We start from the raw sequence: 15,042 nt of genomic DNA, 5'->3' as shown, positions 1-15,042 counted from the left end.
GATCTGTGCTGAATTTCATTTGTTACAAGCAAGATTGTTTCTTTTTCTGCTCTGGGCAGGTTTCTGACTGTTGCCAGGTGTTTTTAATGCATACTGTGTGTACCAGCATCCATACAGCATGGATGCTGACCAGCAGAACAGTGCTATGAGCAATGAAAAGCAATTTCTCTTAGCTCTGTTAAGTAGTGTCTATGGCAGATGTGCCTGCAAGAGTGGCCTGCAGCCAGCTGCCAACTCAGAGTAATGTGTGCACCCCGTGCAGCCCTTGGAGCTCACAGAGCAGCCTTGCATCTGCCTCACCCTTCTCATTTCAAAGGCAGTGGTTTTGCAATTGGTACAGAGATAACAAAATACAATTGCTTGCTGATCTCAGGTCAGCATTTTTGGAAGAATTGCTGTGATGAGCCAGCAATCTGAGGGTTGATAGCATCCTTGGATCAGAGACCAGGCCAGGCCATGGAGTTACACAGTAATCCTAATTACAATCTGTGCCACTTTCTGATGAGTTACAAAGTTGTCAGCTCTTGAATATGTCATCATATAGAGCATGTAGGACTCACAGCTAAGGTATTAAACACAGTATGCATGTACAGCTAGCCCTGAAAGTGCAATTTGCTTATGTGAACTTGTAGATTTGCTTCCAGATCAGATAAAAGCAAATGAGCAATGACCTTTTGAGGATGTAGAGAGGGAGGAAAGAGTCTCACTAGGCTGCATCACTTTCTAAGAGAAAGGAAATAATGAGCTTAATTAAATGAATTATTTTTACAACTGTGCTGGAGTAAGTATGCAGAGGGAGTGCACAGAGCTGGAGCTCCACCACTGCCAGTGCTCTGACAAATATGACTAAATGAGATCAGCTCCCACCTAACAGAACATCAGAAAGGGTTCAGGCATTGTTTAAGATAAAATGAATGGCAAAGAAATTAAGTGCAGGAGCTTCCTTCTTCTGAGCTCTGGTAGGCACAGAAATCCCATTATTTTCTAATAGCATTTTACATCTTTCCCTCACCATTTTGAAACTCATTTGAACTGTTCATATAGTTTTAAAAATGCCATTTTTGGTTGTCTTGGGTGGGACATCCATCTGATTTACTTTGCTGAATGCAAATTAGTCAAAAGAACAGGGCAGATGGATCACGGTATTTTCAGCAGATATTTAGTTTCTTCTTTGTACCTACTGTTACATTTCTTTCGAAGGAGATAGTTAAAAAAGAAAAAAAAAAATGTTTCCACTCTACAAGTCTGGGAAGAGAATCCACAGGTACCCCTGTCTTTAATCATTCAGCATGCTCATAAATATTTCACTGAAAAATAGGGAGAGATTAATTTTTTCACAAATGGGTTCATGCACATGTTAAGTATTCAAGAGTTTTCAGATGAGATCTAACACATCTAAATGCAATTTCATTCATGTCTTTCTGGTCTGCACTGAACAGCATATTGCCCTGTTCTTTATTTGGCCTTGTAGTTGAATTAGGAGCCACAGGACAAATTCATATGAAAAGGTGAAATGTATTCAAGCTACTATTCAAGTAGCATGAGTTTTATTTCAGGAAGTTTCACAGGTTGCCTCATACATAGAAACTTTCAGTTGTGTTTCTTCATGTATTTTTAGTCCTTGAAAATCCTTTGGTTGCAGCTCAAATTTCTCTTTAAGTAGCAAAATGAGTGCAGTCATTCTGGTTGCTGTGTCCTTTCTTGGAGGACATGTCCTTGTCCTATAACTCATCTCTGCTTGCCAGGCCAGACAAGGTGGCTCTGCTGAAAAACCATCACTACAGATTGCCATTGAATTCAGCAGAGGGATGATTTCCCCTCTTTGTTATTTCCATAATGGGATTACAGAGATGCACAGAGTTGCAGTGTTCCAGGAGACCAGATAGCTGGACAGAGTCAGGGCCCTCCACGGGTATGCTGAGCTTTGCTTTAATAATTGCCATAGTATTTTTAATTAGGATAGGGCAATGTGTCCCTGTAAAACCATAGAAAACATCTTGAGGGTGTAATGGGTTTCAGCTGATGTCTGGTGGCTATTCTTATTCAAATCCTTCCAGACTGGGAAGGAATATTTGTAGAGGACTGTGGTACCTCTAGTTTTATTTAGTTAGAACAACTCTGTGCAATAAATTAATTATTTGAGTTAATTAACAGAAATTACTTAACACCACTTCTTTTAACTTTTCTTTTGACAAGGAAAAGCATAAGCAGTCCACAGACCAAACTATAGGGGCTGCTAATGCTGCTGGGTGTGGGTGAGAACAGAAATGTGTAGAGGCAGCACATCCAGTGTTTGGTTTGTTCTGCTGATTTGCAGAGAAAAAGTCCCTTGTGACAAAAAAAAAGCCTTTAGCTGTCAAACAAAAAAAGCCTGGCATAGGAACTGGTGAATTGGATGCTTCTCTGAGATGGCCAGATCCCCCCAGGAATGAGGGTGTAAGTCAGCCTTCCCCCAGAGTCCCATCACACACCAGCTGAGAGCAGCATGTCACTCCAGTGCTGGGGGGAAAAGCCCTTTTCCCTTTGCTCCCCCACTGCAGCACAGCTCAAGGCCCACCTGTCCCAGGGACATGGCCATTTCACTTCCAGTAATGCTGCTCTGAACTCTTTTCATAGCTGTCCTAAACTCTGAGGGCTGTAGTACTGCCTGTTTTGGGGACACAGTGCAGAAATCATGTGTTTGGAATGACGTGATTACCATCACAGAGACAGGGGGCATGGCTAACTCAGAGATGTGAGGTATATTTGACATATTTGTGACCACTATGGTGCATGTCTGACATACTTGGACTGTCTAGGTCCCTGTACTAGTGAGGTCAGCATCAACTACAGGATAAAATGGTGTGCTTGGGACAGAAAACCTACACCTATAGGGCACCTGCAGGACAGAACAAGAGGAGAAGCTCACTACAGTACTTACCCACTTTTAGAAGAACAGGACACCAATTCCTGTCTATCTGAAAGCAGTGGAAAAGCACCCCTTGTCCCACAACACACATACACATACATGTCACACCAGGGGATGAGTTATCTCAGCAAAAATGAAGCACATAACCATTTCCAGTTCCATGCCAGCAGCCTTTCAGAGGTGCCTCTTTGCTATCTGCACTCATTGCACTTGGTCTGAACATGGCAGAGCTGCCAAAAGCCTCAGAGGAGCTTTATCAGCATCCTACTGGTGTTGTCTCAGGATTTCAGTGTGATCAGATTTTATTAAAGCAGCACCTCCTGCATTTGTTTCCCTAAATGTTTTACTATCCAAAGTAATTAACACAGATGGATGTTCTGGACTCTTTTGTAAAGAACAACAAAATAGAAGTACAATAGAAGTCTGCCTTTTAAATAGAGAAACTGTAATTTGTAAAATACTTCCCAAGTATTATTTAATGGAAATGAAGAGAGCCTAAGATGAGCTATATTGGAAAAGCAATAACAGTTGAGTTGCTGTACATGACATCTAATTCTGTATCAATTGATTTACCTCTTATTGATATACTATGATATTTATATACCACGTCCCCAAAACTGGAACATTAAGTATGGCAGATTGCTCTTCCTTGCTGAACATCAGTGTGATTAGAGCCTCTGCTCTTGTTTGATTGCTAATGGTACCTTGCCAATGGTATAGTCTAAGCTGAATTTTTTACCCTTCATTTGGGAGTATCTGCAAAAAATAGAGTCACCTGCATGGCTGGTTGATGACCCAGGCAGCACATGGCAGTAGCTTTGTGGAGAAGCTGTGATAAATCTAGTATTGTTTGAGTGGACAATGTGTTCCAATCTGTGTGTGCATTTCAAGTAGGAGCTTCAGAACCATTTGGCCTTTCTCTCCCTGAAGTTGCTGAAAGCTGTTAGATCACCACTGAAAACAACTGCCAAACATCTCTCACCCTTCTCCTGTAAATGGCAGATGGGGAACTGCATGGCTATGGGGAGGTTTGGTACTGGGTCACTGGTGAAAATGTGGTTCAGGTCCTTTAGAACAGACAAGTCATTGCTGTGCAACAGTTTTCCAGCTTTTCCTTGGTCTCATTCTGGTATCTAATGGACAAAGAAATCCTGCTAAGTGTTCCCAGACTGGTTCTCCTCTCAGCAGTCAGTGCCAAGAAGCAGAGGTTGAAAAGGAGTGAATGAGCATGAAGCTGAAATCTCTCTGTGTGCTGGGTTAGTGTGAAGGTGAAGCTGAGGCACATTACTAGGCAGCAGGAGGCAGCCTGGCTTGCCTTGCAAATAAACAGTGTCATCTGCTCACCACAGTGTCCCACTGCTACCCCTCACACGTACCAGGGTCTGTTTAAGTATAAGAAATTTTGATTTTGTTGTTCTCTCACATATTCCCACCTGTGCTACAAGAGTACTCCAAGTCATTTCTCCTACAAGTTGAAGTTGCACACCCACAGCAGAGGCAGCTGCAGTTCTGGTTTAAATGCACAGCCTGTGCAGTCAGGGAACTTTGGCCATATCACCACTGTGCACATCACATCCACTTCACAGGACTGTCCATTTCAGAAACTTACTTTTAGCTAATCCGAACTTAAGGCTGCAGTAACACGGGCTTCATTACAAAAGCACAGGGAGATTTTAGCACTGCCTACCCTGTTCAGCAGGGCACTCCCTGGGAAACTACAGACTGTTATGTTTAGGTGTGTAGATGCTGTGCAATGTTTCAGAGCTTAATAAGGATTATTTTTTTTTTCAGTTCAAGAGAGCAAATAGCTTACATTGGCTTCTTCTATCAAATTCAAGATGACACAGTCACTCTAAAGAAACATCCATATTTTCTTTTTATTTATGGCCAAATGTTTCAGCCATCACAACCTGAAAATGTAAAATAATTCACTTAAAAGACAACAAAACTGGAAGGTGTTCCAGCTCTGTGCTGGCAGAAGTTACTGGAGATTATGTATGGACATGCACAGCTAGCAGTGCTGCTGTGCTAACAAAGGGAAAATAAAGGGCCTTTAAATAGCCTGCAGTACTTGGATAAGCTAAAAAGCTGAAAAGCAGCAAACAAACAAACAAACCCAAACAATTTTTTATTGAGAAAAACAATGCAGTGAAAATACCAGAATGAAACATGTCACTGGTCCTATGGAGAGGCCAAGATTCAATGCAAGAAACACAAAGCAGCTTTTAGGGTGGCACTCAAATTTTCTTATGCAGATTTTTTTTCCTTATCTGGTGTAAGAATTGCAGATGCTGTCTGCTGTGCCCCTACACCTGTACATCCTTCATTTCCTTGCAGGCACCAGGCACACCTCACCATGCCTTTACAACACCTTTCCCACTCAGTGCTGCACTGAATTTCTCTCTCTGTATCTTCATTAGTATGTTGAAAAATATAAATAATGTACAAATATTTTCTTAAAAAGACAGGACTTACTCAAAGCTGATTTGAAAAATATTAAACCATTCCAACTGTCTCTTAATTGGGGCTTTTTCCTAGGGCTTTTTTAGGCTGTTTTCTAAGAGAATAGCTACTTTAATATACTACTTAGTGGGGGTTCAGTTGTATTAGCATGAATTTAATCTTTACTCTACAGGAATAAGCAACACTTCAATTTTTTTTTTTTTTTTTTTTTTTTAATATACCAATAGAGGGAGATACATAGTTCTGATTGTACAGATGTATTGAGATTGCCCAGGAGGTGTGTTTGTGTAAAGTTGAGATGCAAAAAGGCAACTAAATATCAAAGATTTCAATAGAAGCACAGTGTGTAAAAGCTCTGGTAGCATCAAAATCCTCTGCAAGTGCTTCTGATCTTGTGCAGCACCTGAAAAGTTGTGAAAGCCACCAGGAGCAAGGAACAATTGAGGTTGTGATGGTTTCATAAAATTGTTACAAAGACACTTTATGTATCCTTTTGCTATCAAGAGCACACATGCTTTGTGCTCTGCAGCATGTCATCAAATGCTTCAGTTAATTACTCACTAATTATCACACTGTTGAATGGTTACACTGTGGCAACCATATAATTATGGAGCATAAAGTACTGAGCAGTTGCAAGGCTGAGCGTATTGACTGATTACAATAAATCCCCTGCTTATTGTTGATATTTGTCACCTGCTTAACAATTGTAATGTTTGCCTATCATACCCTCAAACTCAGAGCAGTATATGAAGTGTTAGTAGCAGAAGTTAATTAAAGTGGAAAGCAGGAAAGCTCTGCTGAAATGGTAGTGTATGATGATAAATGTGTGCTGAAACACAAAACCTGGAAATGGCCCTGCACAGCTGCCAGGGCACAGCATTCCTCTCACCCATTATGAAACCCCCTCACCGAAAGAGGGAAAAGGAGAAAAGAGGTCACTGATGTTTTAAAAATGCAGTGAGGTGAGTCAGAATCTCAGGGCAGCTCGCAGAGATGGAGAGGGAGTTCAGCTTGGGTGTGTTTCCAGCAGCATCAGGGGGAGAGGCCACTGAAGGACCTGCTGGCAGGGTTGGCAGCTAATGAGCCCTGCAGGGACCCCCTGGCACTGGGGCTGGCTGGACACCACTGCCCTGCAGTGCCAGGGGGTCCCAGCTGGGCTGAACACCACTGCCCCTGCAGTGCCAGCTGGGCTGGCTGAACACCACTGCCCCTGCAGCACCAGCTGGGCTGGACACCACTGCCCCTGCAGTGCCAGGGGGTCCCAGCTGGGCTGGCTGAACACCACTGCCCCTGCAGTGCCAGGGGGTCCCAGCTGGGCTGGCTGAACACCACTGCCCCTGCAGTGCCAGGGGGTCCCAGCTGGGCTGCAGATGATGCACAGCTGGCTCAGGTTATACTTCCCAAACAGACTCTGACATCACAGGAAATGTCAAGTAACCATCTTAGGGCAGTTGCCTGGGCTGCTTTGTGCTTGCTGGTATGAAGTGTAACTAAAGATTTTCATCTACCCTTTTTGTGTTTAAGGGAAGACACGAACGCACACAAAAATCCAGCCCTGGGATTAAGTATTTTTCTTCTTGTGCTTTCCACAAATCACTTTTTCTGTCCCCTCAAAATGCACTGATGTTCAGGATCTGGGGAAGTGTATACTAAGCTGTCCCTGCCATACATATCTTGCACTAGAGCCAAGAACAAGGTACAAAGCTGTTCAGCAAAAGATGCTAATTCATTAAAACTCAATGCAAGCCTTGCTTGCTCATGCTGCTACAAGTAGTTCTTGCTGTGTTCTCAGAATGGAACAGCAAACAGGAAATGCCTGATCAAAGAGTTTTCCCCTTCATATTTGGGAAAGTGAGTCACTCCACACTGCTGTGGTTCTTGTTCCCTCCCAGTGCCACCTGCTGTACAAATGTGCTCTCAGAGGAAGGCTCAGTGATTGTCATCTGCAGAGCATTGAAGTGCTACAGAGCCAACTTTTCACTTGCAAGTGAACGAGAAGTTATTTCCACAAAGACAAACCTTTCTTAAAACATGCTGCCAGTTCTTTCCCAGTGAGCAGAGGCTGACCCTTGGAGCAGCCTTGCCTTTCTCTAGGCTTAAGGGCTCTGAAAGTTGACAAAAAGCCTAAAGGATCTGTGTGAGCTATTAGCATCAAGGACTCACAGTACACTTTGGAACTTCTGTATTTGTTATTGGTGTTCATTATCACAAAGAATACAATGTTTTAGCAAAATGTGATAAATTAATGCCATATGGAAAATTGCAACAATTGCTGAGTCTGGATTTGGACTACATTAGGAAGAAGATAATTGCTGGTGTAATTACACACAGCTCCAGACAATAGTGTGTCTGACCCATGGTCATTTTTGTGCCCATACTGAAATGTCAATAATATCCTGCAATAGAATGTCACCCTGTTCTGCTCCTCACATCCTCTCAGCATTGTTACAGCTGATAATGCATCTGCAGTCTGCACATTTTTCTCAGAGTGTTTGTTTTGGAAATGTTCCATTCTTCAACCATCATATAAACTTTGGCTTAAGTGATAGCCTGGTCCTGGAAAAGTTTCAGGACACAACGAGGCAGGGCCTTTACTGATTTTCAATGCCTGTTGAGAATGATAGACTGGCAAGCTCTTCTGTGGATGATATATGTAAAGTGTGTGGCTGTTTGCCAGTATATTCAGTATATATGAAAATGCAAGTTACTAAAAGGGAGCTCCAGAGACCCAGCAAGATTCTTCATACTTTTACCAGCCATAGTCCTGGTCTCTCCTTTTTCTTATGATTTCTGAATTCAGTAAAGTCTATTGTATCGTTGTAACTGGGCCTAATTGTGGCCAATCTGACATGAATTCTCTGAGATACTTGTGTGTCTTTGAGCTTTTTTACTCATTCAAGGCAGTATTTCCTTTGAAATTTCAAAATAATTTGTCCTCAGGATAATCTCATTGGATTTCTTTGACATCCACAGGGTCTCACCAGAGAAAGGGTTGTCTCTGTTCTCTTTAGTGTGCCTCTTAGGGAAATATGAGTCATGGCTTTTAAAGCTCCTTTTGTTTCATGAAGATGTTACTTTTAGAATATTGTCAAGATAAGCCCGGGTTGCCAGCTGGGAACAAGAAAGGATGAACAAGTCTCCCTTCACCATTCTTGTGCTTTCAGATTTTGAGCATTTTAGAAAGATTAATATGAATCTTGCTTCTCCTCCCTCCCAACTCTTTTTGATCCTTAGAAGCTCTTGCAAACACAAGTTCTCAGACAATTTCTCTAGTTTCAGGAGCAGGGATTTATAGGCAAAAATCATTCATGCTTTGATTTTGCAGAATGGGGTGCAGAGAGATAGATGTGTTTCAGATCATGGGACACAGTAGAAATGGCAGCATTGCAACCCTGCACAGACCCATGAGGAGAGCTGGAGACAGGGGCTCCACTGAGTATGAGGTCAAGTCACACTTGGAAAATACCACAAAATTTCATGGGGTCTGCAGCATATATGATTTGTGTTTTATTCCTATAAAGTGCAGAAGAAAAAGAACACTGGACTAAAACACTACTTCTGATTCCCCTTCCATGAAATATTTCAGTCTGATGCTGTTATGAGCTGTGAAAGACTCACTAGTCTGAACTTTTAATAATTGTAGAATTCAGAGAAGATTGTTTTTATCAAGGAGCTAGAGATATTTGTGATATAAATCTGCTGTTCCACTGATTTTAGGAGAACTCAACAGGCTTGTGCTGCATCAAGAAATCTGATGGGAAATAATCAACAAATTATATTAATCAGTTTAACCCCTAAAAAGCCATATCAGCATTCCAGACTCACAGTGAAACCTCTGCAAATCATAAGCACAAAGCTTGGAAGGAATGGCTGAGGTTAACTGTGAAAATTAATCCTTAAGCATTAGAGAGGTGGTGGGTGGATCTGCTGTGGGTGCTGAAAGTTCACCAGGCCCTGCTCCTCACTCAGGCCCCTTTTGCACTTCTGGGGAACAAGAGGAACTAGACTAGAGGAGTGAGTTCTTTTCAGGTCAGGAGAGAACTGATTTTCTTTGTAAAGACCTTTTCCTTTTGCTGTGCCAAGGATCAGTTGCTAATTCAAAAGAACATTTCCCTCTTTGAAAGGGAACAAACAGCAGCTCTGTTTCATCTCTGCAAGTGTGGTGGTGTGCAGGGGGGCAGGTGACAAACAGGCAGCCTGTGCCTGAGCAGCCCTGCTGTACAGGGAGCTGAGCCTGTGTCAGAGCTGCAGAGAGCAATGTTTGCTGCACATGCTCCTCCAGTCCCATCATCAGCTGCATGAGGAGCAAGAGAGGAGCTGCTTTGTGGCACAGCTACTAACTCTAACTCACAGTGTCATTCACTTAGGAAATTTAATCTGGGGTTTGAAATTTGATTCAGACTTAACCATTAATCATGTTTTCTTGCTGTTCTGCACGGAGTGTGGCTGTGGGCTCTGGGCTGGTTTTGGGCAGAGACAGCACTGGCAAGGGCTGCCAGGGAATTTGCCAGGGTGGAGCAAGTCTGGTGTGGAAATCCCAGCTCTTCACCTGCTGCAGCCTGGAGGGTCTTCCCAGCTTTTGCCCTCTTGGAAGTGGCTGACTGAAGGGGTATAATGTTACAGCAGTGTGGATTTTCTTGTATTTTAGCAATGAACAGAATATCTAAGGACTAAAAATAAACCTGGGGTAAGATGAGTAATTTTTTTAAAGGTCACGATTTTTTTTTTCCAAGAACACCTTTTAACCTTTCTTTATTAGTGAAACACTTTCTGTGATAACACAAACCTCTGTTGACAAAAGAGTAAGTAAACTGGCTGGATTAACTGAAATAAATATTAATTTTCTACCTCAAACAAAATGTTGTTTTTTAAAATTTACCTGGAGTCTTACATTTTTTTATAGAAAAAAATGGCCTAAAATGAAATCTGAAATTGTTTTGAACTGATTGCATTTTCTCACCTTTCTCTTATCTTTGTTTTTTGTTCACATGCTTTCCTCTTTAGTGACTCTTTGCTTAAATTCACTCCATGTTTGTATAAGGTTTCTGCCTAGAGTTGGCACAGAGCAAGCAGAGCTGGTTCTCTGACCTGCACAGAGACTTTTGATGCCACAGGTATTCTTTAATGAGACTTATGTCTGCCCCGTGACCCATGTGTGCTCTGACTGAGCTGCTACAACATGGCCTTAGGGCAGTGATGAAATAGGCATAGGATGCTAATCCACATCCTCTGCCACCTTTCACCATGTGTATTGCAGATACAATCCCAACCCGGCTTATTTCTACCCTGAAATGGAAATAAAACAGCTATGCTGTTATTGTATGGTTCTGTTTTGGTGTTTTCTTTCCTAACAAAGCAGGAATGGGAGATATATTTGTCTTTAAACCTGTTCTCAGTTTGACACTTAAAATATTGTTTAGTAATTTATGCTAAAAGCTGTGGATTTGGTTCTTTCAGGATTTAAATTACTAATGACCAAAACAAACACTAGAGAAATTGCTGTCCTTATCTGCAGTTTTCCTTTTGTTCTTTAAATTTGCAAAATTGTTTTCCAAATTTCTGCCAATGAAAACAATATCAAACTGGTTGAGACACCTGTGTGGAGAGCAGAGCCTCTTGCAATAAGAAAGAGAGGAAAACATAATAGATGACTGGGCTGCCTTCTTTCATTTCTTGACCTTTAATTGAAAGATTGAAGATAAGTAGTTCCTGGGAGAAAGCAAAAGGCTGATTCACTTACCCTGTAGCTTTGAGTGGAAAAGCTTCCTGGAAGCCTTACTATATATTATGAATCATCCTCTTGTCATTTCAAGAAGTTCATAGACAAGTAAAATGTTAGAAATGGATTGGAAGTGGAGTGATGGGCAGTAAGGCCTAAGTGAAAGGTTAAAGGTCTCAAGATAATACATTCAGGCATCCCTCAGGACATTTTTGTAAAACTGATGTTTCTGACCTCAGGAATCCTTGTCTCCATGTATTAGGATTCACTGCTCTCTTAGAATAATGTCGTTTTGAAAAGTTCACTTGCTTTATATGAAGTTTTAAAAATGAAGGCTGAGTTTTCTTTCAAGGAAATCAGATGGAGCCATCACTGCTTCATGCTTGTGGGACTGTAGAGCACGTGGGGTTGACTGGCTGCCATTTCAAACCCTGTAACATAAATGAGATCAGATATAAAACAGATCTGATGACAGTAAGCACAAAGGAATAAATTGTTAAATCCTCGAGGGTCTCACAGTGTATACTATAGGTGGAAGAGAATAAGATTTTGCATTTTAGGAGACAGAATGGGGTAGGAAGAGCAGCAAATCCTCTGCTTGGGGTGGGAATCAAGTGTTTCACAGTATGGCAAGTGTTCAATTGACCTTAAAAATATGTGAGCCCCTTATTCTTTTCAGAACCACATCCTCTCAGGATGCTTATGAGGACACCTCATCCTCACTGTTCACATAAGAGTTTGTTACATATTCTTTCTAAAATGTAGCTTTTAAGATATATTTTTAATCAAGGCAATAACTCAGTGACTATTTCTTAAGCTTACTAACAAAAAATTGTATGCCAGAGAACCAATGTTCCTATGTTCAATCTTTTTCTGGCCTCATGAGTGCAAATTGAGGAATGCTGCATGTGCCATAGCTGTTCACTTTTAACCAGAGGTGATGGGATGAGCACACCTTTTGCTCTGCTATAATCTGTTCCATCACACACATTTGACCAATGTGCAGTGCTTCCAAATCTCTGTGTGGACAGTGCCACTGGCCCTAGTGCTCTGCAATGGGGGATGAGGAAGAACTCTGGAGGCAAAAATACCCATATGTTTTAATGCTTTACTTAAAGGCTGGGTATTTAGGACTGGCACAATGGTACAGCTTCACTGACATGTTCCCAATTTACATGGGAGCTGAAACAGACTGTGGGATGTGTCTTAGACTGAGTGTCCTGGTTTCAGCAGGCAGAGGGTTCATTCTGTCCTCAGCAGCTGGCACAGTGCTGTGTTTGGGATGCAGTTTGGGGGTGATGTTGGTGATGTTTTGCTGATGCTGGGCAGTGTTTGCTCTGAGCCCTGGTGTTCTGGTGTCTCGTGCTCTGCCCATGTAGAGCTCTGCAATAAAAGGGGAGGGACCAGAGCCAGGACAGCTGACCCACACTGCCAAGGGGGTGTTCCATGCTGGGAATAAAAGCTGGGAGGAGCTGGCCAGGAGCAGCTGATGGCTGCTTGGCAATGGGATGGGCATTGGCCAAGGGGTGGAGAGCAATTATTGTCCATCACTTGTTTTTCTTGGGGTTTATTTTTCTCTCTGTTCATTACAGTTATTGTTATTGTTGTCGTTATTTTAGGATTATTTATTAGTATTGTTAGGATTATTGTATTTTGCTTTTTTTCAATTATTAATCATTTCTCACAGTTTGATACAGAGCCCATGAGTTCTTTTTTTAACTCCTCTAATTCTTTCCCCCACCCCATGCAGACAGTGGCTGTGTGATACTTATTGCAGTGTGGGGCTGAACCACGACCCTGAGCAGCAGCATTTAAAATTATTGCAGCTTGGATTTGAAATATACACTTCACTGGGGTGAATACAGTGCTGAAGAGTGAATGCTTCTGTGCCTTTTTCTGCTGATATTGTTTAGCTGGAGACAGCTTTCTGCAAGACTGGATTACCAGGGCAAGAGTGCATTGATTTACATTCTGAAGGTTATCTTTCTAGTGGGAAAAGACACAACAGTGTGTGTGTGTCTGTTTTTATAACTGTAGATTTTGAGGAGAAATATATGCTAAAATAAAACAAGGGTTGAGGAGGAATAGTACTGTGTGGATTTCTAAATAGTGAACTTTAATACTGGAGGAGAGAGGGTTTTGTATTCTGGTTGACTTTTCAGTGCTCCTGCTCACATGCTGGCATGCATCACAATAATGTATTTTCACCCTTGCATTTTGCTTTAGCTATTGACTCATTGACTTGTTTGTTGATAGAAGACAGACAGCTGAACGAATCCCAGGAGGGGGTGACCAGATTTTTGATCACTAATGGTGCAGTACCTCAGACCCCTCTGTAAAGAATGCCATTTGATTTGATTTGTATAGTGAAGAGTTAACATTATATTATCTAAAGTGCTTTTTAGGATTGATTTATATACTCCTACTTTCACATTAATTGGGAAGTATCTATTGTTATCTCTCTAAAGGTCAGCTTCTCCTCTGCTTACTCACACGAGTAATGTAATTGATGGCAGTGCATCTGCTCAGGAGAATAAGGAGAGTTGATGCCATGTTGAATGGAAATAGCTCCAGTAAGTCTGGATGTAGATGTTGAAGAATAACTTCAGAGAAATACATCTTATCTCTTTCATATCTCAGCGTAGTTTTCTTTCTTATTTTGTCTGACTAGAATACCACTGAGAATAAATTTGAGCTCTTTTACAAGTTTACTTGTAAGGAGATAATCCTTACAGGCTCAAATCCTTCACCAAATGTTCTTTTCTAGTTATCATCTGCTCTGAGCAGAGCTGGACAAGCAGTTGCTTGGGGGTTATTCCAGCTCTGGATTCTTCCTTTGCTGTGCCAGCTGTACAATCACTACAGCAACTCAGAAATAGCATTTCCACATCACTCAGCATTATTCGTGTTTTGTTGTTCAATACAGAAGGAAAATTAAGCCAGGAGTTTTAAAAGTATGCATATAAAGAAGGATGTAAAAGGATTTCCTATTGGAACTTACATTAGGTCTTGCCCTGTACCCACACTTGTGGAAATCCCTCCTATCATTCTGCCTCCCTCTTGTTCTTCTGAAGTGACTGATGACCATATGCTTCTCTTTGTTCAATTATTTTTGACAGTGTTTATTTCTGACACATTAAGCAATGCTTTTAGTCACAATTATCTCAAAGGACTTGGAATTAACATTTTAATAAGATATAATCTGCTTCCATTCATAACTTTTGGCTTTTAAATTATAACACACGCAATGCTTTACTGCTGAATGATTTGAGGGATTCTACAAAATGTAGATAATTGAAATGAGGATTTAAACTTGGATTATTGAAAGGAGGATTAAATTCAATCTGTGAACAGCTTGAAATGTTTTATGTTAATACAATCACAAAAATTCTGTCAGATTTAGATAGTGGAGCTCACAGCTCATTCAGAAGGAAGAAATATATACTTTTTCCTCTAGATTTGAAGTATATTTAAACTGTAAAGGAAGAAAAGGAGGCTATGCAAAAATGTGGAACTACAGTAAAAAAATGGTTTAGAGGTTTAGGAAATTTTGTACTCATCAACAGAGTTTCTTCAATTACAGAAAAATAATTTCAATTCATCTTTTAGTTCATCTTTGTGCTCCAAAGCAGGATGTGCAGGATACTTCTGCCAGTCCTGGCAGATGTTTATCTATCTAACTTCATGCTCTGGATTTCCAAAAGTAAGGCCCTTGTGGTTCCCCCCAGACAAGCTTTTTCCAAGCTTTATTATCTTTCATACCAAGAAAAATAAAATCTTCTGTATATAATTACCCAGAATTACACATCCTCTTTATCTGGACCCAAACTTTGGTTTGTCTTCTTCCTGGCAGCTGCCACCTGTGTTCTTCCAGGCTGTTCTCTGTGTCAAACACCCTCTCCCCTCATCATTTCTGGCTGTGGCTTTGCCCTCCCAAACTCCCTGTTGCAGG

At 41.3% G+C, this 15,042-nt stretch overlaps 1 protein-coding gene across 3 annotated transcripts in view; it reads left to right on the top strand.

Moving 5' to 3' along the window:
* The window catches only part of LOC306807959 (uncharacterized protein), a 355,816-nt gene that overhangs the window by 302,866 nt on the left and 37,908 nt on the right, over positions 1-15,042 (top strand). The window lies entirely within an intron of this gene.

Source organism: Erithacus rubecula (genome assembly GCF_903797595.1).
Source record: "Erithacus rubecula genome assembly, chromosome: 14".
Taxonomy (NCBI): Eukaryota; Metazoa; Chordata; class Aves; order Passeriformes; family Muscicapidae; genus Erithacus; species Erithacus rubecula.
The sequence above is the reverse complement of the archived record's forward strand: the minus strand, read 5'-3'. Positions and strand labels throughout refer to the sequence as shown.